This window comes from Hyperolius riggenbachi, chromosome 10 (assembly GCF_040937935.1).
Source record: "Hyperolius riggenbachi isolate aHypRig1 chromosome 10, aHypRig1.pri, whole genome shotgun sequence".
NCBI classification, from domain to species: domain Eukaryota; kingdom Metazoa; phylum Chordata; class Amphibia; order Anura; family Hyperoliidae; genus Hyperolius; species Hyperolius riggenbachi.
The window spans coordinates 233,153,519-233,179,461 of record NC_090655.1 but is presented as its reverse complement, the minus strand read 5'-3'; the positions used below and the strand labels follow the sequence as shown (position 1 = coordinate 233,179,461).

Below are 25,943 nucleotides of genomic sequence, written 5' to 3'. Positions count from 1 at the left end.
ATTACAACAGTTTCAGGCAACGATCGTGGTTTGTGTACAGCAGCTGACAATCGAAATTGCTTGGGCATTGGGGGACATAAAGGATCTGTCCTGTTGGATCTTTAACGACCCCAATGCCCGAGAAATCCCCCTCCTCCATGGTGGAACACATTGCTAGCTTCAAGGCTAGGAATGTGTCTGTACAGCATCATTCCCAGAATTGTCGCCCAAGGGATCGTTTTCCGGTCCTTGATGGGAGACAATGCTCACATGTGTGTACTTACCTTAAAGTGACACTGAAGCAAAAAATATGATATGTTTGTATGTGTAGTACAGATAATTAATCAAAATCATTTATATCGCCAAGTACAAACGGGGGGTTGTACCTGAAATTACATGCAGGTTCAGGAAGGATGGGGAGGGGGGATAATGTTTGAAAGTCAAGAGCCGAGGCTGCCATACTACGGCGCCACCAGTCGCACTTGACAGTCATCTGTCATCCCCAAGGAAACATGGGGGGGAGGGGGACAGTGGGAGGCAAAGGCTCAGCAGTGATGACCCAATTCTTCATGAAAGAAACCTGCAGCAATGGCTGAGGATCAAGATTCCAGACATCTGGCAGTGCTGGCCAAGATGTTCCAGTTCAAAAGGTGCAGTAGTGTTCTTTTTTGTGGTAGGTCCCGACTCCTGGGCAGCATTCAGCAGGGCTGGTCAAAATAGTCTGGCTGTTACAGAAGCATCCGGCTGCGGTGGCATCATGGAGGGGCTGAACCAGAGGTGTCCCTGCTGCTGTGGAGCAGCAGCAGCCGATGAATGGATGAAGCTGACACCCAGCGAGGCTAAAGGTTTCCTGATCAGCGTGGTGTCCTACCTCAGTGGAGCCCTGCTCTCCTGGGTAGCAGTGGTGGACTCCACAAGGCCTGTACCTGCACAGACAATGGATCCAGGCAGTGGCAAGGTGGAAAAATACTCCAGGTCCTGGACCCCCCACGACCCGCACCGGCATCCCAGGCTACACCGGACCACACTGCACACCTTCAGGGGGGAAATCAAGACGCACTGGTGGGGAAAAGGGAAGAAAAACAAGAAAAAGCCAGAATCTTGTGGCCATGGCTGCCAATTAAGGCGCCATCTTCCTGAACGGCAGTTTAACAGAATATAATTAATACAACATTAATAGCAAAGAAAAGAGGCTCATATTTTTATTTTCAGTTATATTGCTTTGTTTTTATAACATTGCATCATTCTCTAATATTTGCAATTACAAACTACACTCAGCATAAACTATGAAACAGAGCAGAGCTAATGACCCTTTGAACTCTGCTGCAGTAAAACCTTTACAGAAGCTGCCTCTCACTGTTTCTTTGATACTTAAGTGCTTCAGAAAACAGGACTGTCTCCGACCCAAGTTGGGTCAGAGAGCTCAGAGAAACTCTTCTGCATAAATAACACCTGAAGTTTTTTTTTTTTTTTTAACCACTTCACAACTGAGGGGTTTTACCCCCTGACCACCAGAGCAATTTTCACCTTTCAGCGCTCTTTCCATTCATTCGTCTATAACTTTATTATTACTTATCGCAATTAAATGAACTATATCTTGTTTTTTTCGCCACCAATTAGGCTTTCTTTAGGTGGGACATTATGCCAAGAATTATTTAATTCTAAATGTGTTTTAATGGGAAAATAGGAAAACATTTATTATTTTTCAGTTTTTGGCCTTTATAGTTTTTAAATAATGCATGCAACTTTAATTAAAACCCATGAAATTTATTTGCCCTTTTGTCCCGGTTATAAAACTGTTTAAATTATGTTCCTATCACAATGTTTGGCGCCAATATTTTAATTGGAAAAAAAGGTGCATTTTTTTCAGTTTTGCGTCCATCCCTAATTACAAGCCCATAGTTTATAAAGTAACAGTGTTATACCCTCGACATAAATATTTAAAAAGTTCAGTCCCTAAGGTAACTATTTATGTATTTTTTTTCATTGTAATTTTTTTTTTAATTACAAAAAAATAATAATTGGGGAGTGTGGGAGGTAAGGAGTTAATTTTTAGTGTAAAACTCATTTATTTTTATGTGAAAAATCCTTTCGGGTGTAGTTTTACTATTTGGCCACAAGATGGCCACAGTAACTTTTTGTTTAATGCGAGGAGGCTGAGAACGTTTTTTTTTTTTCACAATGATCGCGCTGCTTATCGGATAAGCAGCGGATCATTGCGGGGTTCAGATCAACAAACGGGAATGGATTTTCCCGTTCATTGATCTCTGGGCGAGCGGCCGGCGGCGTGTTTAGTAGTGGGAGTGCGCTCTAGAGCGAGCGGGAGTGCGGGCAGCGGCGGGAGCGCGGAAAGTACGCATTTCTCCGTCCCTGGGGGTGAAAGGATGGAAAAAGGGACGGAGAAATGCGTATGGGCGGGGGTAAAGTGGTTAAACTCTTCCTGTACTGGAAACAATATGAGACTCTTTCTTTTGCTACTAATGTTCTACTTCTTAGCTGTACTACACATACAAGTTATTATATCCTGTTTATTTTCACTTCAGATTCCGTTTAAGCATCCCCTATAGGGAAATGTAATGATCCACAAGCCCGTCATTAGTAAACTACAAAGTGCACAAGGGTATAAAGACTCAAAATTCACTCTTATGCAGGTTTTTTTTTTATTGTTTATTTAATGGCTATAAAACAAAGATTTTACACTGTATTTCTTCATAGATTTGATTTAACAATTACAATTATTTTGTTTTAATGATTAAAATACTATTTCCTCTACATTGATACTCCCATTATTAAAAATTGTTACTTTTTTTTTTTTTTAAATTATTTCTTTTCAGGCCTGAGACTCAGAATTCAAAGACTTCTCTTATTCAATGGAAATTTGTTGCAGCAAAACATCTTCCTCACTCAGTACAGGAATATGGCTTTTTGCCTGTGTGTAAACGTATGTGTACCATAAGGTCTGAATTTCATACTAAACCTTTCCCACATTCAGCACATACATATGGTCTCTCACCTGTGTGCAATCTCTGATGTACAACATGCTTTGACTTATTTCTATAACACTTTTCATACTCAGGACATTAAAATATTTTTTCACCTATGTGGGCTCTATTGTGTTCATTAAGCTCCGATTTGAGTATAAAACATTTCCCATACTCAGTACAGGAAAAATGTATTATCCCCAGTGTGAGTTTTCTTATGTATGACAAGCCCACTTTTATGTGCAAAACATTTCCCATAATCAGCACAGAAATAAGGTCTCCTACCAGTGTGTAATCTCGGATGTACAAGGTGTACTGATTTCTATTAGCCCTGGGACACACTAGAAATCACAATTACTAGCACCTTCTGCAAGTGCTTTGCAGGCAATTGCAGCTGCATTTTCAGGTGATTAAGCTAATTCATATACTATGTATATGAGTACAAATGCTCACAAAATGCTGCATGTCCCGCGAATGCGATTTCCAAAATCGCAGTTGCTCTGTAACGATCGGTGTCAGCAACCAGAGAGAGAATCTGATCCTTGGCGATCCGCAGTATCCCCAAGAATACAGATGTACCCGATTATTGAGGATCTGCGGAATCGTCAACAATCAGATATGTCTAACCTCTAGACACCAGGGAGAGTGTAAGTGTTTGGTGCAACAGTAACAACTCTGAGTAAAGACCACCAGAGGAGCTGGCGGCCTATACTCCTGAGGAATTCACCCCTGAGCGGTGGGTGATATTCCTGTAGCCTGTGGACCCCTGAGCGAGGGACCAAGGCTGGGACGCAGGAAGCCCTGCTGCTAATATGTAAGGCTTGCCCTGAACTGGGCTAACGTAACAGTAATAACACAACCTAGTCTGGGTGTGAGGTCCGTATTCACAACACCCTGGAACTAGTCTGGAGCATAACATAAATGACAATACAGTTCCCTAGTCTTGGGTGTGAGGTCCGCATTCACAACACCCTGGAACTAGTCTACAGAATACACAGAAGATACACAGTATTCCTAGTCTGGGGTGTGAGGGCCTTGATCTCAACACCCTGGAACTGGTCTAACAAATAATACAATTCAATAGTACTTTAAGCTAGCAAGAATCTGACTCAGTGTGGATTCCCAGCTCCAGCCGGTTCTGGCACACTGTCGGGTCTAGCTAAGGTCTGAGTGCCTTCACGCAAGTGTTAGCAATGGCAGACAACCAGCAACTGACAAGCAGCAGAATATATAGTTGCTGGACTCTGTCGCCCCGCCCGAGCCATTCAGCCAATCATGAGTCCTACAGGAATCAGCTAATCTTCCTGATCAGCTGACACTTCCCCTGCTGGTATAAAGGTCCTGAGTTCAGGCCCGCGCGCGTGTAGCTCTCCATCTGCCTATGTGCACTAACAGACCCAGCCACACCAAGCGCATGCTGCTGCATGCAAACCGCCGCGTTGAACGCGAAAACAGCCGCTTTGCTGTCAGGACATGCGGCGGCTTTTCCGCATTCCACCATACTACCAGACGCGTGTCCATGCGTGCAAACCGCCGCTTTGGACGCGGAATCAGCCGCCTCGTTCTTGGCATATGCGGCGGCTTTTCCGCGTTTTCTCACATGCTCTAGTGGGCTCAACACAACAGCCTTGCATTAGCAAAGGTTTTTTTTACAAGAGCCATCAATTCTCAAAACTCCGAAATTGCTCCATAAAAGCACTCTAGTGTGTCCCAGACACAATTATATTTATCCTCCTACTCCTAAAAATGACTTTTTTTTAAAGTATCCCAGGGTTTTCTTTTATATTTAACCAGTTATAAAGTAGATCGAATGTTTTACTGTCTCTAATCAGTAGCAGCCTATTAAGTGTCCCAGAGTGAAAATACATGAACTATTGACCTTGTCCCATCTGTCCTCAAAAGTTGTATTCTGCCAGGAAAACATCCATGCCTGTAATTAGCTTATCAGTGAGTTTTACTATATTGCCAACAAGGCACCGAAAAGACAGAAGGTGTCACTTCCATGCCTAGAAATTAACTCTTTCAGGCAACAAAATAAAACAAGTAAAACAGCCGTTTATCTCATCATGTGACATGTTGCCTCGGCTAAACTTAAAGCACTAATTTAAATATAAAACCTTTTCACATTTAGAGCAGGTAAAAGGCTTTTCACTAGAGGGAGATTGCTTGTGTGCTGAGAAGGTCACTTTTCTGTAGAAAAAAAAAATACATTTCCATCACTCAGTAGAGTAAAAATGGCTTCCCTTCAGCGTGAGTTTTCTCATGTGAGTTAAGCGCGCTTATCTGTGTGAAACATTTCCCACACTCAGCACAGGAAAATGGTTTCTCGCCAGTGTGAGTCCTTTCATGTATGACAAGCTCCCTTTTACGTACAAAACATTTCCCACACTCAGCACAGGAAAAATGGCTTCTCCCCAGCGTGAGTTCTCTCATGTACGACAAGCGCACTTTTACGCACAAAACATTTCCCACACTCCGCACATGAATATGGTTTTTCCCCACTGTGAGTTTTCTCATGTGACATAAGCACATGTTTATATGCAAAACATTTCCCACACTCAGCACAGGTATATGGCTTCTCCCCAGTGTGAGTTCTCTCATGTATGACAAGCGCACTTTTATGTGGCAAACATTTCCCACACTCAGCACATGAATATGGTTCCTCCCCAGTGTGAGTTCTCTCATGTATGACAAGTGCACTTTTACGTACAAAACATTTCCCACACTCTGCACAAGAAAATGGCTTCTCCCCAGAGTGAGTTCTCCTATGTATGACAAGCGCATCTTTCTTTACAAAACATTTCCCACACTCAGCACATGAATATGGTTTCACCCCAGTGTGAGTTTTCTCATGTATGGCAAGCACGCTTTTACGTAGAAAACACTTCCCACATTCAGTACAGGAATGCAGCTTCTCACCAGTGTGAATTCTCGTGTGTCTAACAAGACTAGAGTTATCTGCAAAAGATTTCCCACACTCAGCACATGAAAACGGTTTCTCAGCAGTGTGAGTTCTCTCATGTATGACAAGCTTTGATTTCTGAGCAAAGCATTTCCCACACTCAGCACATGGATGTTGCCTCTCACCAGTGTGCGTTCTCTCATGTATATGAAGCTGTGTTATATGTACAAACCTCTTACCACACTCATTACAAGAGTATGGCTTCTCGCCGGTGTGAGATCTCTCATGTGTGATGAGCCGTGATTTCTCAGCAAAACGTTTCCCACACTCAGTACAAATATATGGCTTCTCACCAGTATGAGTTCTCTCATGTATGACAAGGTGTGATTTGCAAGTAAAACATTTCCCACTCTCAGAACATGAATATGGTTTCTGCCCAGTGTGAGTTCTCTCATGTGAGATAAGCACATTTTTATATGCAAAACATTTCCCACACTCAGCACAGGAAAATGCTTTTTCTCCATTGTGACTTCTTTCATGTGCGAGAAGTCCTGCTTTCTGTGTGAAATTTTTCCCACACTCAGCACATGTGAATAGATTCTCCCCTGTGTGAGTTCTATTATGTAAAATAAGCATACTTTTATATGCAAAACATTTCCCACACGCAGCACAGGAAAATGGCTTCTCCCCAGTGTGAATTCTCTCATGAGAGTGAAGCGTTGCTTTCCGTGTAAAACATTTTCCACACTCAGTACAGGAAAATGGCTTCTCCCCAGTGTGAGTTTTCTCATGTGAGAGCAGCTTTGATTTCTCTGGAAAACAATTCCCACACTCAGCACATGAATATGGTTTCACCCCAGTGTGAGTTTTCTCATGTATGGCAAGCACGCTTTTACGTAGAAAACACTTCCCACATTCAGTACAGGAATGCAGCTTCTCACCAGTGTGAATTCTCGTGTGTCTAACAAGACTAGAGTTATCTGCAAAAGATTTCCCACACTCAGCACATGAAAACGGTTTCTCAGCAGTGTGAGTTCTCTCATGTATGACAAGCTTTGATTTCTGAGCAAAGCATTTCCCACACTCAGCACATGGATGTTGCCTCTCACCAGTGTGCGTTCTCTCATGTATATGAAGCTGTGTTATATGTACAAACCTCTTACCACACTCATTACAAGAGTATGGCTTCTCGCCGGTGTGAGATCTCTCATGTGTGATGAGCCGTGATTTCTCAGCAAAACGTTTCCCACACTCAGTACAAATATATGGCTTCTCACCAGTATGAGTTCTCTCATGTATGACAAGGTGTGATTTGCAAGTAAAACATTTCCCACTCTCAGAACATGAATATGGTTTCTGCCCAGTGTGAGTTCTCTCATGTGAGATAAGCACATTTTTATATGCAAAACATTTCCCACACTCAGCACAGGAAAATGCTTTTTCTCCATTGTGACTTCTTTCATGTGCGAGAAGTCCTGCTTTCTGTGTGAAATTTTTCCCACACTCAGCACATGTGAATAGATTCTCCCCTGTGTGAGTTCTATTATGTAAAATAAGCATACTTTTATATGCAAAACATTTCCCACACGCAGCACAGGAAAATGGCTTCTCCCCAGTGTGAATTCTCTCATGAGAGTGAAGCGTTGCTTTCCGTGTAAAACATTTTCCACACTCAGTACAGGAAAATGGCTTCTCCCCAGTGTGAGTTTTCTCATGTGAGAGCAGCTTTGATTTCTCTGGAAAACAATTCCCACACTCAGCACATGAATATGGTTTCACCCCAGTGTGAGTTTTCTCATGTATGGCAAGCACGCTTTTACGTAGAAAACACTTCCCACATTCAGTACAGGAATGCAGCTTCTCACCAGTGTGAATTCTCGTGTGTCTAACAAGACTAGAGTTATCTGCAAAAGATTTCCCACACTCAGCACATGAAAACGGTTTCTCAGCAGTGTGAGTTCTCTCATGTATGACAAGCTTTGATTTCTGAGCAAAGCATTTCCCACACTCAGCACATGGATGTTGCCTCTCACCAGTGTGCGTTCTCTCATGTATATGAAGCTGTGTTATATGTACAAACCTCTTACCACACTCATTACAAGAGTATGGCTTCTCGCCGGTGTGAGATCTCTCATGTGTGATGAGCCGTGATTTCTCAGCAAAACGTTTCCCACACTCAGTACAAATATATGGCTTCTCACCAGTATGAGTTCTCTCATGTATGACAAGGTGTGATTTGCAAGTAAAACATTTCCCACTCTCAGAACATGAATATGGTTTCTGCCCAGTGTGAGTTCTCTCATGTGAGATAAGCACATTTTTATATGCAAAACATTTCCCACACTCAGCACAGGAAAATGTTTTTTCTCCAGTGTGAGTTCTTTCATGTGCGAGAAGCCCTGCTTTCTGTGTGAAATTTTTCCCACACTCAGCACATGTGAATAGATTCTCCCCTGTGTGAGTTCTATTATGTAAAATAAGCATACTTTTATATGCAAAACATTTCCCACACGCAGCACAGGAAAATGGCTTCTCCCCAGTGTGAATTCTCTCATGAGAGTGAAGCGTTGCTTTCCGTGTAAAACATTTTCCACACTCAGTACAGGAAAATGGCTTCTCCCCAGTGTGAGTTTTCTCATGTGAGAGCAGCTTTGATTTCTCTGTAAAACAATTCCCACACTCAGCACATGAATATGGTTTCACCCCAGTGTGAGTTTTCTCATGTATGGCAAGCACGCTTTTACGTAGAAAACACTTCCCACATTCAGTACAGGAATGCAGCTTCTCACCAGTGTGAATTCTCGTGTGTCTAACAAGACTAAAGTTATCTGCAAAAGATTTCCCACACTCAGCACATGAAAACGGTTTCTCACCAGTGTGAGTTCTCTCATGTATGACAAGCTTTGATTTCTGAGCAAAGCATTTCCCACACTCAGCACATGGATGTTGCCTCTCACCAGTGTGCGTTCTCTCATGTATATGAAGCTGTGTTATATGTACAAACCTCTTACCACACTCATTACAAGAGTATGGCTTCTCGCCGGTATGAGATCTCTCATGTGTGATGAGCCGTGATTTCTCAGCAAAACGTTTCCCACACTCAGTACAAATATATGGCTTCTCACCAGTATGAGTTCTCTCATGTACGACAAGTTGTGATTTGAAAGTAAAACATTTCCCACACTCAGCACATGGATATGGCCTCTCACCAGTATGAGTTCTCTCATGTACGACAAGTTGTGATTTGAAAGTAAAACATTTCCCACACTCAGCACATGGATATGGCCTCTCACCAGTGTGAGTTCGCTCATGTATATGAAGCTGTGATATTTCTACAAACCTCTTACCACACTCATTACAACAGAATGGCATCTCACCGGTGTGAGTTCTCTCATGTGTGACAAGCCGTGATTTCTGAGCAAAACGTTTCCCACACTCAGTACAAATATATGGCTTCTCACCAGTATGAGTTCTCTCATGTATGACAAGGTGTGATTTGCAAGTAAAACATTTCCCACACTCAGAACATGAATATGGCTTCTCAATGGTGTGAGTTCTCTCATGTATGACAAGTTGGGGTTTTGCCCCAAAACATTTCCCACACTCAGTACAAGAAAAGGGCTTCTCACCAGTGTGAGTTCTCTCATGTGCGAGAAGCTGTCCTTTCTGTACAAAACCTTTCCCAAATCTCATCCTCTGAAGGGCTCTGGTATGAGGCTTGCTGGGGTTAGAGGAACTTAGGGAGTCCAGGGGAATGATTGGGATATCGGAGATCCCGGCTCGAGAATCTTGTGTGATGGCATCATTATCCAATGTACCGTCCGGGGATATAGAGAGACGAGTCTCTGGGGGGCTTCTGATGCCAGGACGCTGTGCTGCAAATACAGAAATAGAGAAGAAACATCAGTTCCTGTAATATGCTTCTGAGGAGAAGTCTAAACAAAGAGACTCACAAGGATCAACCCGTAAATGATGAGATTATCTATGTCAGCCCTGGGTAATAGGAATGAGATAATCACTGTCTGGGAAGAGGTGATACTTAGGGAAGTACATTGAGCAAAGGGGGGGGGGGGGGGGGGGGGTTGAAGTGGAGAGGAAAACAGGGCTGGAGATCCGGAGATCCCAAGTTTGGGTAGGAGGGGCATGTGTGTGGGAAGGGGGGCGGGTCACAGGTAGGCATCATAGCTAAGGGTCTGTAAAGGAGGGGTAAATGTACTTGCTTTTTCTCTGTCCTTCACCACCGCCCACACTGTGCATCAACAACTGACCTGAGAGGAATATGGGGATATGGAGGCTGACATATTTGTTTATTTTTAAACAATGCCAATTGCCTGGCCGTGCTGCTGATCCTCTGCCTCTAATACTTTTAGCCATAGACCCTGAACAAGCATGCAGCAGATCAGGTGTTTCTGACTGAAGTCTGACTGGATTTTCTGCATGATTGTTTCAGGTATGTGATTCAGACACTACTGATGTCAGAGAAATTAGCAGGACTGCCAGGCAACTGGCATTACTTAAAAGAAAATAAATAAGGCAGCCTCCATATCCCTCTCAGGTCAGGTGTCCTTAAAGGGTACATGAACTGACATGAGGCACAATGAGATAAATCTAGGCACATACGGTCCTTCTCAAAAAATTAGCATATTGTGATAAAGTTCATTATTTTTTGTAATGTACTGATAAACATTAGACTTTCATATATTTTAGATTCAAATACACACAACTGAAGTAGTTCAAGCCTTTTATTGTTTTAACATTGATGATTTTGGCATACAGCTCATGAAAACCCCAAATTCCTATCTCAAAAAATTAGCATATTTCATCCGACCAATAAAAGAAAAGTTTTTTAAAACAAAAAAAGTCAACCTTCAAATAATTATGTTCAGTTATGCACTCAATACTTGGTTGGGAATCCTTTTGCAGAAATGACTGCTTCAATGTGGCGTGGCATGGAGGCAATCAGCCTGTGGCACTGCTCAGGTGTTATGGAGCCCCAGGATGCTTCAATAGCGGCCTTAAGCTCATCCAGAGTGTTGGGTCTTGTGTCTCTCAACTTTCTCTTCACAATATCCCACAGATTCTCTATGGGGTTCAGGTCAGGAGAGTTGGCAGGCCAATTGAGCACAGTAATACCATGGTCAGTAAACCATTTACCAGTGGTTTTGGCACTGTGAGCAGGTGCCAGGTCGTGCTAAAAAATGAAATCTTCATCTCCATAAAGCTTTTCAGCAGATAGAAGCCTGAAATGCTCCAAAATCTCCTGCTAGCTAGCTGCATTGACACTGCCCTTGATAAAACACAGTGGACCAACACCAGCAGCTGACATGGCACCCCAGACCATCACTGACTGTGGATACTTGACACTGGACTTGAGGCATTTTGGCATTTCCATCTCCCCAGTCTTCCTCCAGACTCTGGCACCTTGATTTCCAAATGACATGCAAAAGTTGCTTTCATCCGAAAAAAGTACTTTGGACCACTGAGCAAGTCCAGTGCTGCTTCTCTGTAGCCCAGGTCAGGTGCTTCTACCGCCGTTTCTGGTTCAAAAGTGGCTTGACCTGGGGAATGCAGCACCTGTAGCCCATTTCCTGCACACGGTAGCTCTGGATGTTTCTACTCCAGACTCAGTCCACTGCTTCCGCAGATCCCCCAAGGTCTGGATTCGCTCCTTCTCCACAATCTACCTCAGGGTCTGGTCACCTCTTCTCGTTGTGCAGCGTTTTCTGCCACACTTTTTCCTTCCCACAGACTTCCCACTGAGGTGCCTTGATACAGCACTCTGGGAACAGCCTATTCGTTCAGAAATTTCTTTGTGTCTTACCCTCTTGCACGAGGGTGTCAATGATGGCCTTCTGGACAGTGTAGAGAAACCGAGAGCCCAATATAGTGTAGTATGTTAAGCATAAATGAAGTAAAGGTTATCGTGAGAAAATTATACTCACAAACATGGGTTACCACAAAGGCAACCACTGTATAGGCAGGTGAGGAGATTAGACCTGTCCTCACTCAGGGATAGGAAGTCGCTCTCTGTAGATGCGAAAGGGGGTAGATCACCCCTCTACCAGGGGTGGACACGGTATAGCAGTAGGAGAACAGAGGCGCCAGCAGGATAAAAGCGGATAAAAACTTTAAAATTTGCTGGGAGGAAGTGGTGGACTTACCTCCATAAAGCAGACACGAAAGACTGTCTGAATAGCAGCAATCACATTTATTAAATAGTACCCCAAAAAAGTGCAACGCGTTTGGCAGGCCCAGCCCGCTTCATCAGGCAATAAACATGGGGACAAAACAGAATTTCGGCAATAGCAGGTGTAGCGCCTCACCTGGGGAATGCGGCACCTGTAGCCCATTTCCTGCACACGGTAGCTCTGGAGGTTTCTACTCCAGACTCAGTCCACTGCTTCCGCAGGTCCCCCAAGGTCAGGAATCGCTCCTTCTCCGCAATCTACCTCAGGGTCCAGTCACCTCTTCTCGTTGTGCAGCGTTTTCTGCCACACTTTTTCCTTCCCACAGACTTCCCACCGAGGTGCCTTGATACAGCACTCTGGGAACAGCCTATTCGTTCAGAAATTTCTTTGTGTCTTACCCTCTTGCATGAGGGTGACAATGATGGCCTTCTGGACAGCAGTCAGGTCGGCAGTCTTACCCATGATTGCGGTTTTGAGTAATGAACCAGGCTGGGAGTTTTTAAAAGCCTCAGGAATCTTTTGCAGGTGTTTAGAGTTAATTAGCTGATTCAGATGATTAGGTCAATAGCTCGTTTAGAGAACCTTTTCATGATATGCTAATTTTTTGAGATAGGAATTTTGGGTTTTCATGAGCTGTATTCCAAAATCATCAATATTAAAACAATTAAAGTCTTGAACTACTTCAGTTGTGTGTAATGAATCTAAAATATATGAAAGTCTAATGTTTATCAGTACATTACAGAAAATAATGAACTTTATCACAATATGCTAATTTTTTGAGAAGGACCTGTATACAGTGAGGGAAGGAAGTAATTGATCCCCTTCTGACTTTGTTCAAAAACCCTGTGCCTCCAAATCAGAGCTTGATGTGCACTGTAATGAGTGAAATAAGTATCTGATCCCCTATCAACCAGCAATGTCTTCATTGTATTCAGGTAACGAGCAGAGCTTAGGAGCACCTTCTGGAAAGGTGAACATACATTAGACGAAGGTCACCAGATCGACCATCGGATAGATCTGGTAACCATCAAATCTAATAAGAGAGGGGTCTATTACCTATCCTTAAGGTAGCCATACACTGGTCAACAGCCACCAGCTCGACCAACAAATGGATCCCCCCCTATTGAATCTGATAACAGAGGGATCTATTGGCTGCCATACACTGCACACAGATGTTGAATCCATTTCAGAATGAAATCGATTCAAAACCCATGCAGCCGTCGCTTGCCTCGCCCCTCCCCCCTCCCAGGCCTCCCCCCACCTTCAGGCTCCCCTGGCCAGCAGCAATAATATCACCTGTCTGCTGATGCAAGTCCCTGGGTCCATGCTGTCACTTCTTCCAGTTTCCTCTTCACTACCTGTCCCATCCTGTGGTAAGCTGAAGTTCAAACAGTAGAGGGCGCTCTACTGTTTGAACTTCGGCTTGTTACAGGACGGGACAGAAAGTGAAGAGGACATGGAGAAGAAGGCCAATCGGAAGAAGATAGCATGGACCGGGGACTCGCGCCAGCGGACAGGTGATAGTATTGCTGCTGTTATGCTGTGCCGCCGAATCAAACGCCGATAGGGATGTGCACCTGACCCGCCGACGATCGAGCAAAATTTTTTGCGAGGACCGATAGACTAAATTGACTGATGTCAGATGGAAATCGGTCGATCGGCCAACGTTTTCATTAACGATTGCACAGCAGATTCAATCACAGTGATTGAATCTGCTGTATATGGACGGGAAGTTGAACAAGTATATGGGTACCTTTACACTGTAGACAGATTTCCAATAGATTTCAGCATGAACTCTATCAGAAATCATCCTTGCGCCATTGTCTCCACCTCCGGCCTGTCCCTTCATGTAATGTGCCCCACCCCCGTGGTGAGTGCAGGCTCAGAACACAGGAGAAGGTGAGGTGTCACTTTTGGTGTGGTGAGCCTGCTGGGGGGGACACATAACAGGGAGACTGGCCAGGGGTCCGTCAGTATCGGGAAAACTGACCGCCTTTACCATCATGTAACCGACCAAGCTTTTTCAACTAAACACTCGGGCTTCTGAAGATTGCAGCCTACCCCGCTGGAAGATTTGAATGGGAAAGCCAGAGCTGTAATGAGGGCACAGTGAGAGGGTCTATAGGACCCAGAGCTTTCCCTCTCCTTAGGTAAATATCTGTATTTTGTATTTTAATTTGGCTTCACATTACCTTTAAACAGGGAATTTGCACAAAAAGTTGCTACAAAATCACTTTTGAAAAGCAATTTCGCAGCAATACTATTTGTTGCATTGGAGCGCAATCGCTCCAAAAATACTGCATGTACCGCAATAGCAATTTGGCCATTAAAGTGAACCTCCGGACTAAAAATCGACTCGGCAGCACTAAAAAAGGCTTGGTGTTTCACACCAACAGTTTCACAGCATCAGAACTTTGTTTATCTTATACAAGCCTCATTTTTAGCTGCACAGAAGAAAACTGCCCGGGCTTTTTTCCCCTGATGCTGTGCAAAGCATGATGGGATTTCTGATTTTGTTGTTCTCGTTCTGCTGTTTTGGTGCAATTTTTTTTTTTACTTTTTTTTTTACATTTTGAATTTGACATTTGAAGCCTAGCGTGTGCAGCTAGGAGGGGTAATCAGGACACAGGATAGTTGGAACTGTGTGTCCTGCTCCTTGTCACCTCCTTTCAACCAAAAAGATGGCTGCCCCCATGACAAAGATGGCAGCCCCCATGAATCACAAACATTTGCCTGTTCTTTTAAAACAGGGTGGGTAAGAGATTATATTACCTATCTATTCTAATTAACATAACTAATGTAACTTGATGTAAGTATGTTTGTTTAGGCTGAAGTTCCCCTTTAACTTACAACAATGCAGCACTTTTGGGGAACTGTCAGCGATCTTAAAGCACATTTGTAAGTGCTTTTGTGGGCTCCAGGCCTCAAAGCGGTTTTGGTGGGAAACAGCCCTCAGTACTGAAATTAAGAAAAATGTAGAAAAACTAAGAATCTATATGTTGGTTGCTATTGGCAACAGCACAACACAACTTTTGCTCCGGTACCAGCAACTCATCAGAACTGCAACTCACAGCGACAGCATACAGGAGATAGAGCGGAGACAGCCTTCTTCACCTTACAAAGGGGTTTATTAAGCATCTTGTGTTACAGGTTGATTTCTTCAGAGTATAAATAGTCTTTCCTATGTACATCACATATATTTACATCATACAGACAGGAAGCTAGTATTCTAACTAGGAAGCATAGAGAGAGCCGGATAGCTGGAAAATATAGAGCGGGCTACAGAGGCCAGAGACGAGAAGTGCAAAGCTTATCAAGAGGAGATAAGCACTGTTGTGCGGAGTGAGTCTGGAAGTCCCAGCGACAGGGCCGATGTGTGCACCCTTATACACGGGGGAAGTCAGTCCAAGAGAAAATGGGTTTGGCCAGATCCCATTAGGAACTTCAGCGCATCGGACGCCTGTGAGGAAAACTGAGCCATTGCTGGGCGACTCGGAGCTCGTCTGGTACAGAGGCCAACGCAATGCAACAGGTTGTGGGCAGTACGGTGGCGTAGTGGTTAGCTCTCTCGCCTTGCAGCGCTGGGTCCCTAGTTCGAATCCCAGCCAGGGCACTATCTGCAAAGAGTTTGTATGTTCTCTCCGTGTCTGCGTGGGTTTCCTCCGGGCACTACGGTTTCCTCCCACATTGCAAAAACATATGGATAAGTTAATCGGCTCCCCCTAAAAAATTGGCCCTAGACTACAGTACTTACACTACATAATATATAGACATATGGCGATGGTAGGGATTAGATTGTGAGCTCCTTGGAGGGACACTTAGTGACAAGATATATATATACACTGTACAGCGCTGCGTAATATGTCGGCGCTATATAAATACTAAATAATAATAATAACAAGTGTTGATAAGGCGAGTATATGTTTTTCTTTCCTTTTCCTTTCTCTTGGCAGTGCAGTGTTCCACCGCAGCAGAGACAGGGGGGCTCAGTGTATTAGTAACGTGTTTGGTTTTCTATGGGCCGAATTCCTCAGAGTTTGAGAGAGAGAGGAACTGAGGGCTGTAACACTGTCTGGTTTTTTTTTCAAGCTTAGTAAGGCGTTCATAGCAGCGAGAATTTTTTTCTTCTTTTTAATGAGGTTTTCGTTTCACATTTCTGAGAGAGAGATATGAAGCTATGCTTCATCTAGTAGTGTTTCCATTCGTATGGTTCTGAGGGCCCTTTCACACCAGAGGGCTTTTTCGGCGTTTTAACGCCACGGCCGAAGTTGGCGTTTTCCTAGGTAAAAGAAAGTCCATAGACTTTCATTTTACCATTCACACTAAACGCCGCGTTTTGGAGCGTTGCGTTTCAACGCTCCCAGGCGCTTTTTCTAGGCCTACCGCGGCGTTTCTCATTACAATTGATTGTAATGTATAGGCGTCTCCGGACTCAAGGTTTTTTTTGATCAGCTGTGTGTAATATGTTGTCTTGTTGCAATGTGATATGCTAATGTATTATGTGTATACAATGTGTTTTCTTTGTGCTTTTTTCCTTTCAACATGTGCATAGGCTTGAGAGGTTGTTATGGGAGATGGCATAGCGGCCATCTTGTCTGATGTTCCAGGACTCAAAATGGTGTCTCTGACTTCGGGGGGGGGGGGGGGCAGATCCCTCAGCCCTGCCCTCAGTGAGGGAGGGGGAGGAAGGAAGGGAGCGTATGACATCAGCCAGGCCTGTGGGAATGGTACCACCCATCGGTGTTTGCTGATTTCTATGTTCTATGCTGGGCTAATGCAGAAGGTAAAGCCGGGGTATGACTCCATGGAGTGTGGCCACAAGTTGAGGGAGGGAACATCAGACAAGGGAAGAACAGTAGCTGTCAGATGGCTACTGGAGACATAGGGAGCAGCTCCCTGAGTATGCATTTCTATAACTAAGAGCATATCAGGGGGGTGGCTGTAGTGATTTGATTCACATGTAACATGAGTTCCCCGACAGAGGTCAGGGGATAAGAGGGTGCAGAGCGATGGGAAAAAAGAAAATAATACAGGAAAAGAGTTGACCAATTGTGCTGTCCGTCGGAACGTTTGCAGTGCGGTAAGCGTTTTCGTTTTTTGTCCGGGACAAAGCCAGAGTTTGACAGAGGTCAAGGCGGAGCAGTTTGTGCGTTTTTTTGCGTCTGTGGATTAGTCAAAAGGTGTTTTTATTTCTTCTTCCAGCTCGTACCAAGGGTTCACACAATGCACAGGACTGACAGCAGTCCAAGGAACGAGATTGCCATGGATAGTGTGACAGTGTATTTGTGGGGTAGTAAGTCCTATGTCCAGTCTAGGATCCCCTACACAGTCAGGAGTCAGAGACTCACAGGTAGTTGTAGTAAACTATCAGGCGATACACATTGATCAATCTAAGTTGTACAATTGAGATTGGAGCAGTAAGGCTAAACACAAATCCCTAATAAGAATTGATTTGGTTGGATTTCTGTTTCAGGAGTTTGGCAAATATGGAATCGAGAAAGCTGAATTACTGGCAGCAGAGGCAGAGATGGAGATGTCAGTCGGATGAGCAAAAGTTTTCGCCCAATCCTGCAGTGGAAAAGAATGTGTTTTCCAATATTGGACAGAGACTAAAGTCTGAGCACAGCATAATACAAAGTGCATATGTTTTTCTTTCCCAAGGAGATGCTTTAATAATGAACAGTACCGTGCTGATGATGATCATAGGTTGCCATGTTGTCCTAGAAGTCCGAGAAGAAGAGAAGACATTCTCATGGACAATGAGGGGTTAATGAGAACATCAGGCCCAAGCATGTTCATGTTTGGAGTAAAAGGTATGGATCCTTTTGCCCTGCCCAGAGTGGTCAGTACGGACCAAGTCGGGTAGGAGAAAGGGGTCATTGGTGCCAGATGGAAGCTAATTTCATGGCCCGATGGGGGCAACAGGTATGAAGGGTCAGGTTTGCTGAAAGAATGATATTAACGGAAGCTCAATGCTACTCCTGAATATCATGCTCTCCCAGCCCAGACACCAATCCAAATTCTGGTTAAAAGGTACATTGCACTACACTGGGTATATGCAAAAGGTGAAGTGTGGTACAGGGTCACCTTGTCTTGATTTTCCTGAGTGAGATGGTTCTAGACTAGAGAGGAACGAGCAGGAAGCGTCACTGCCCCTCCAGGAGAGAAGCAGGGAACAATATCACACTCTGGATCAACCAATGGGAGGTGTCTTTGAGACCACTATACACACGTAAAGGCTGGAAACGAGAAGTAAAAATCGAGATCCAGCCACATTTCCAGGTGACAGAGAGGGTGGGGACAGCGATACATCATCCTCACTACACGGGTCACAATATGAGGACAATATTACACAGTCCATATTCAGCCACGTATCCTCATGTTTGATGGTTAAGTGACCAGGTACTCTTTTAATACAAAGATGTCCGAGAGTACATTTTTCCCGACCGGAGGTACGTATTTTGCCTCAGGACACAAGGGGGGCAAAGGTCCAATTAGGACAGTTGGGAATAGCGTTTGTCATTGATATGCTAATCAGTTTCCCTGAAGAGAGAGTCCCACCCATATTCTTCAGGGGAGGGACACAAGGGTTAGCATGGGAGATTAGTTTAATGGTTCAGGGGACATTTTGCAGTAGAGAGGTAGAATCCTCGGATACATCAGGTAGCACCCCGGGGACTCTCTATGATAAAAGGGTGATGGGACTAAAAGTAGGTCACTCAACAATTAGGCACATTGGGACAGCAGAATGTGGGTACCCAGTAGCATCTGAACATGGTTTTGGGAACAGCTAGCGCACAACACCTATAAGGTTCAGGGGTACACACAAAGGCACATTCAAACAATTCTCAAAAAGATGATTGCACATGGTAAGGGTGCTGCATGGGAAATAGTCTGCAGATCCATGCAGACTGAGTTAACGACAGATTTCAAAATAATGGCTCAAGCCATATCAGAAGGGAGACCTCCTTTACAACTGAGACTTGGCAAAGAGAGATTTATCGATTTTGCTGGGGAGGGATCTTTTGCATGTCTTACACCATGACCTGAGAGATCAGCATTTGTGTTGTTCGACGGGGAAGAAAGACAAGTGGACTTGTCATTATGCTGGTAATGTGCAAATAAGTACCTGTGTTTGCCAGGACAAGTCAGAATTAATGATAAAGCCTGCTGGCTTAATAGCACCAAATGCACAGTGGCCATTCAAAAGATCCGCCATGAAGCCAAACCAATATTTCCAGTGGGGAAGTACTGTGTAACACGCCATGGGACAAATGGGTACAGGTTTTGACACAAGACCACACTTTGTTACAATGGTTAAACAAACAGAACACTAAAATAGAGGTGATATTTCACCATGATCAAGGTGATCTAAAAGAGGTTGAACACAAATATAATCAGGTGAGTTCCAGTCTGACCTGGTGGAAAAGGTTTCTGGCGATATTCCAGGGGCATTCAGACTGGGCCTCCGCAGTTCAAACTTTTTTCCTGCACCCACTGGTCGTAGTGATGGGGATTACAAACATATGCATCATTACACAGGTGAGTTTGTGTTTAAAATTACGCAAACAAACATGGCTCGAGGATTGGGGTCAAGTACACAATCTCACAAGCCTATATTTTCAAACTAAGTGTGAGAAAACACGGAAAAGCCGCCGCGTGTGCCAAGAGCAAGGGCGGCTGACTCCGCGTTCAACGCGGCGGTTTGCACGCATAGATACGCGTCTGGTAGTGTGGTGGAATGCGGAAAAGCCGCCGCATGTCCTGACAGCAAAACGGCTGTTTCCGCGTCCAACGCGGCGGTTTACACGCATCAGCGTGCGCTTGGTGTGGCTGGGTCTGTTAGTGCACATAGGCAGATGAAGAGCTACGCGCGCGGGCCTGAACTCAGGACCTTTATACCAGCAGGGGAAGTGTCAGCTGATCAGGAAGATCAGCTGATTCCTGCAGGACTCATGATTGGCTGAGTGGCTCGGGCCGGGCGGCAGAGTCCAGCAACTATATATTCTGCTGCTTGTCAGTTGCTGGTTGTCTGCCATTGCGATCACAATGTGGTAGCACTCAGACCTTAGTCAGATCCTAAAGTGTGCCGGGACCAGCTGGAGCTGTAATCCTACACTTAGCTAGATTCTGTTGATAGTTTAAAGTACTAGTTTGATTGTGATTATCTGTTATGACCCTTTGCTTGCCTGACTATTCTCCTGAACTCTGATCCTGTACCTTGCCTTTCTGATACTCTCTTGCCGAACCCCGGCTCGTCCTTAGATTCTGCACCTGCCTTCTGATTTTGTACCTCGATATATCTGATACCCTGTTGCCGAACCCGGCCTGTACTTTAGACTCCGCCTCTGCCTTTTGAATCTGTACCTTATCTGTCCGTGTGTACACCGGGCTGGCTTGTCCGACCTCGAGAACCGACCTTACTGTTAGAGGCGGGTCACAGTCCTGATAGTGACACTCCCTCTTAAGTGTCACTCTTGTTCTGTCGTTCCTTCTCTCGGCCTGACTCCTCCCCCCCGGGAGAGTTCAGAAGGAATTGTGCAGTACTCCTTACTGCTCTGAGGCCCAGTCCTCTCATTATTACTGTTTGCACCAAACACTCTACTCAGGTGACCAGAGGTTAGTCTATATATCAGATTATTGGTGATACTGCAGATCATCTATAATCGGGTATATATCTGTATTCCCAGTGATACTGCAGATCACCGGTAATCAGATCCTCTCTGTGTTACACCGATCGTTACAGAATGGCAGACCAAACCCAAATGGACGCACTGTATAGCCATGTTGAAATCCTGACCACCGCGGTAAACCAACTTTCCGCGGCAGTTTTGAACCAACAGACGCAGATATGTCAGATATTTGGGGCTATTCAGGAACTTCAATCGGCTATGAACTCAGTGCGATCTCCTCTAGTTACGGACATCCGTATGTCCGTGCCTGAAATATTTTCTGGCGACAGATCAGACTTTTGAAACTTCGAGTGTTGTCTTACTTTGAGTTGAGACCTAATTCTTCTGGTACTGTCGCTCAAAGAATTACCTTCATTAAGACACTGTTGACGGGGGATTCTCAGACCTGGGCATATGGCCTTCAACCTGGGGATGGGGCCCTGACTTCAGTTGAGGAATTTTTTAAAGCGATGGCCATAATTTATAACGATCCAGACATCGCCTCCACCGCTGAGCGGAAGCTCAAATTGCTCAGACAGGGTCGTAAATCAGTGGAGGTTTACGCCGCTGAGTTTAGGAAGTGGTCTGCTTCAGCGAGATGGGGGGATTATGCCTTGTTGGATTGTTTTTTAGCAGGATTGTCAAATGAAATTCATGATGTGATGATTGGATACCCTGAGCCTGAATCTGTGGACCAGGCAATTTCTTTGGCCATACTGATAGATCGCCGTTTGCGATACCAGAGACAGATTCGAGGTAGAGATACAGGGAGGACTATCTTGCACGACTCTTCTCGGTCTCCCTCACCCCCAGCCGAACCAATGCAAATTGGGTATACGGGGCTGAGTCTAGGGAAGAAGAGTCACAGGAGGCCAAAGAGAAATCAGTGTTCTCCCCAGAATCTCTTACCAGCCGGGTGGCATGAAAAAGTAGCCGGGTGGGGAAGTAAGGTCACGTTGGGTGGAGTTGGAGGGTGATGTTGGGTGCCACTACTAGGTAGGGAGGGGCAGGGTGGATCGTGTTGGGTGCTACTTGGTAGGGACGAGTGTAGGTGGATCATGCTGGGTGCTTTCGAATGAGGAAGTGGGTAAGGAGGAATCACACTGGGAACTACTGATGGGGAGTTACACAAGTTTGTTGCTTGTCTATGTGCTAAACAGCATGTACTACAGAGGGGGAGGGGGGGGGACAAAGGACTGGGAAAGAAAAAAACAAGGAGGAAAGTGTGTGAGAGAGACAAAAGGAAATGTGTGAGATGGAGAGACAGACTAAAGGTAGAAGAAAAAATATGTATACCAGTGTGGAAAAGAAAGGGGGAGGGGGGCAATAACAAAAAAAAAAAAAAAAAAAAACAATGTGTGGGTCAGAGAGGAGAGGATTGCAGCACTACCCTCTAAATATGAATGTAATACAAGTTAGATTAAGAACACAGCACTCTCACAGCTTTTGTAACTTGCTCAGCAGCACACTGCAGGAGGTCTGCAGACTGGTTTACATCAATGTAACATCTCTGAGCAGAGCAGTTGGGGGAAGGACAGCAATATAGTAGTTGTAAAAATGTCTGTCTCCTCTCCTCCCAGCAAAGTGCATCTGAAAGGGGGGCATGCCATAGAGGTGATGCTGCACAAGGCACAGCAGCAGAGGCAGCTAATGGCTATCAGTCACCACCTTGCCAGGAATTAACAGATAACCATCTGCCCTGCAATGCTGTCTCCTCGGCATGAGCGAGCACTGCTCCACACTCTTCCCTGTGCTCTGATTTCTGACCTGCGAGACTGGAGGTAAGGCTGGAACACATTCTGGGAAGTTTGCTGCGATGTGAAGACTGGCTGGAGGAGGAGAGCCCAGTCCTCTGCACTGGTCATGCAGATCGGGGATTCAGTAGCTCCAGCTTCTTTGAAGTTCCCGCGGTGCCTGTGTAACTTCAGTCACCAGACTCTCCCCGCCCCTCAACATCACGGCTATGCAGGAGCTGAGAGGAGGGCGGAGATAGTGTAAGTGACAGCGTCTGGCTCCAATAACACTGCCGCTGTACACTGCATTGAATGTGGAGGAAGAAAATCTGATGCAAGCTGTAACCACAGGCGGGCGGGAAGCTGAGACCAGCCGGGCGCTCCGCCCGGGTAATAGGCTCTGGGGAGAACACTGGAAATGCTTTATCTGGTTCTACTAGGCCAGACGAATGCTATCACCTGGGAGTAGTCAATACTATAGGTGAGCAGGTTTCGTCTCTGAACGATGCTCGGTTGTCCCTTCCCTGTTCGGTTACGTGGGAGGGTTGGATGGGGTCCGCAGATGCCATGGTGGACTCGGGTTCAGCAGCGAATCTCATGGATTATGACTTTGCTAAAAGTTTGGGAATACCTTTGTCTGCACCCGACCGACAGATTTCAGTCACTGCAGTGGATGACTCTCCATTGCAGAGTGCTCAGTCTCTTTCCCAAACTCCCCTACTGTCTTGTCGTTTAGGGGCATTGCATGAAGAGAGGTTATGGTTCCTGGTCCTGCCAATGAAAAGCTCCCGTCGTTCTCGGTATGCCATGATTGCAGTTTCACTCTCCGCAGATCGACTGGGCTTCAGGACAGCTACTAGACTGGTCAGCCCGTTGTCATGAGCACTGTTTGAAGAGAGTTGATGTGGGTAATACCAAGGTACAGGTTGGAGGAAAGGCAGGACAGTGTACAGAGTCTGCTTACGGATCCGGTTCATCGCGGTTACCCCGCAGGTATAAATCAGATAGCAAAAGCTCCAAAGCAGACGCTTCTGATAGGGGTTTTGGGCCCAGAGTCATTTTTCCACTGAAAAAACAGACTGACGAAAGTTCATTCCCTGTGTCCTTGCCTAAGCCGGCGGTGCAGCGGGGTTCCGCTCCCTCCCTCCCCATGGTGGTTAGTCATTGGAGGATACAAAAGGCTATAGATTCTCGGCTTGAGTGTCCGGAGTCCACTCCTCGGGGTGGGGGGTACTGTGAGAAAACGCGGAAAAGCCGCCGCGTGTGCCAAGAGCAAGGCGGCTGACTCCACGTTCAACGCGGCGGTTTGCACGCATAGATACGCGTCTGGTAGTGTGGTGGAATGCGGAAAAGCCGCCGCATGTCCTGACAGCAAAACGGCTGTTTCCGCGTCCAACACGGCGGTTTAGACGCATCAGCGTGCGCTTGGTGTGGCTGGGTCTGTTAGTGCACATAGGCAGATGAAGAGCTACGCGCGCGGGCCTGAACTCAGGACCTTTATACCAGCAGGGGAAGTGTCAGCTGATCAGGAAGATCAGCTGATTCCTGCAGGACTCATGATTGGCTGAGTGATTCGGGCCGGGCGGCAGAGTCCAGCAACTATATATTCTGCTGCTTGTCAGTTGCTGGTTGTCTGCCATTGCGATCACAATGTGGTAGCACTCAGACCTTAGTCAGATCCTAAAGTGTGCCGGGACCAGCTGGAGCTGTAATCCTACACTTAGCTAGATTCTGTTGATAGTTTAAAGTACTAGTTTGTTTGTGATTATCTGTTATGACCCTTTGCTTGCCTGACTATTCTCCTGAACTCTGATCCTGTACCTTGTCTTTCTGATACTCTCTTGCCGAACCCCGGCTCGTCCTTAGATTCTGCACCTGCCTTCTGATTTTGTACCTCGATATATCTGATACCCTGTTGCCGAACCCGGCCTGTACTTTAGACTCCGCCTCTGCCTTTTGAATCTGTACCTTATCTGTCCGTGTGTGTACGACCTGGCTTGTCTGACCTCGAGAACCGACCTTACTGTTAGAGGCGGTTCACAGTCCTGATAGTGACACTCCCTCTTAAGTGTCACTCTTGTTCTGTCGTTCCTTCTCTCGGCCTGACTCCTCCCCCCCGGGAGAGTCCAGAAGGAATTGTGCAGTACTCCTTACTGCTCTGAGGCCCAGTTCTCTCATTATTACTGTTTGCACCAAACACTCTACTCAGGTGACCAGAGGTTAGTCTCTATATCAGGTTATCGGTGATACTGCAGATCATCTATAATCGGGTATATATCTGTATTCCCAGTGATACTGCAGATCAAAGGTAATCAGATCCTCTCTGTGTTACACCGATCGTTACACTAAGCCACATAATCCAAGGTTTCAGCAGGTACCTATGGGACGGAGCTGATTGTATAAAGGTGGTTTTCTAGAAGACCCCTAGCACTGTTCCGTCACTTTGGGTACAAACAAGTTTCACTTTTCCATGTTCAAGTGGAGTATGTAAGGGATACGCCTGTGACGAGAATGCTGAGCGGAGAATGGGATGAGGGCTTAGAAGAAGGGCCTTCCCAGAGAGACAAGAGGTCTTGCTCTCCCTCCCAGGGGCATTCACTTAGAGCAGAGAGAGTATGTTTGGAAATGAGCATGGAAGGGTGAAACATAACAAAAACAGGTTCATATGTACCGTCTGAATCCTAATGGAGAAACCCGCATCTCAAGTCATTTCAGGGGGGCTGTTAGAATGTAAGTATACTTAAATTCTAGCCTCAGGTACTGAAGTCTAGTAAAAGACTTGAGATACAGGTTCTCTTTAAGCAGAGTTTTTCGGAGAAGAAGATGTTCCTTGTGTAAGGCCACATACCGCCAGTTACCAGGAACGTGGACCTCTAGAAGGCCACATAATGGGTCAGTTAGACCTTAGACAACGGGAATAGTAAACAAAGCCAATGTTTATAAAACATTGCATTCTTTGTATGTAGGGTATAAAGCAATGGAATATGAAATGATATTAATGATGAGGTGGGTCATATGCTCATGCCAGTCAATGGTAGGCTTAGGGGTATGGCTCGGGTGATGTCAGAATTTAACTCTTTGATGTTCATATAAATTAGGGAGACCGGAGGGAAAACGGTACTATACTTTCCAGCTATCCGGCTCTCTCTATGCTTCCTAGTTAGAATACTAGCTTCCTGTCTGTATGATTTAAATATATGTGATGTATATAGGAAAGACTATTTATACTCTGAAGAAATAAACCTGTAACACAAGATGCTTAACCTCCCTGGCGGTAAGCCCGAGCTGAGCTCGGGCTATGCCGCGCAGGGGGAGATCTCAGCCCCTGGTGGGGCGATTTTTATTTTGTAAATTGCTGTGCGCGCAGCCAGCACTTTGCTAGCCGCGCGCACAGCTTGATCGCCGCCGCTCTGCGGCGATCGGCCGCACGCATCGGCGAAAGAGGCCCCCCCCCCCCCCGCCAGAGCCCTGCGCTGCCCGGACCAATG

The 25,943-nt window shown here is 45.4% G+C and overlaps 1 pseudogene; it reads right to left on the bottom strand.

The window, feature by feature from the left end:
* Window positions 1-2,735: 2,735 nt before the first annotated feature.
* The window catches only part of LOC137534770 (zinc finger protein 850-like), a 52,913-nt pseudogene continuing 29,705 nt past the window's right edge, over window positions 2,736-25,943 (bottom strand).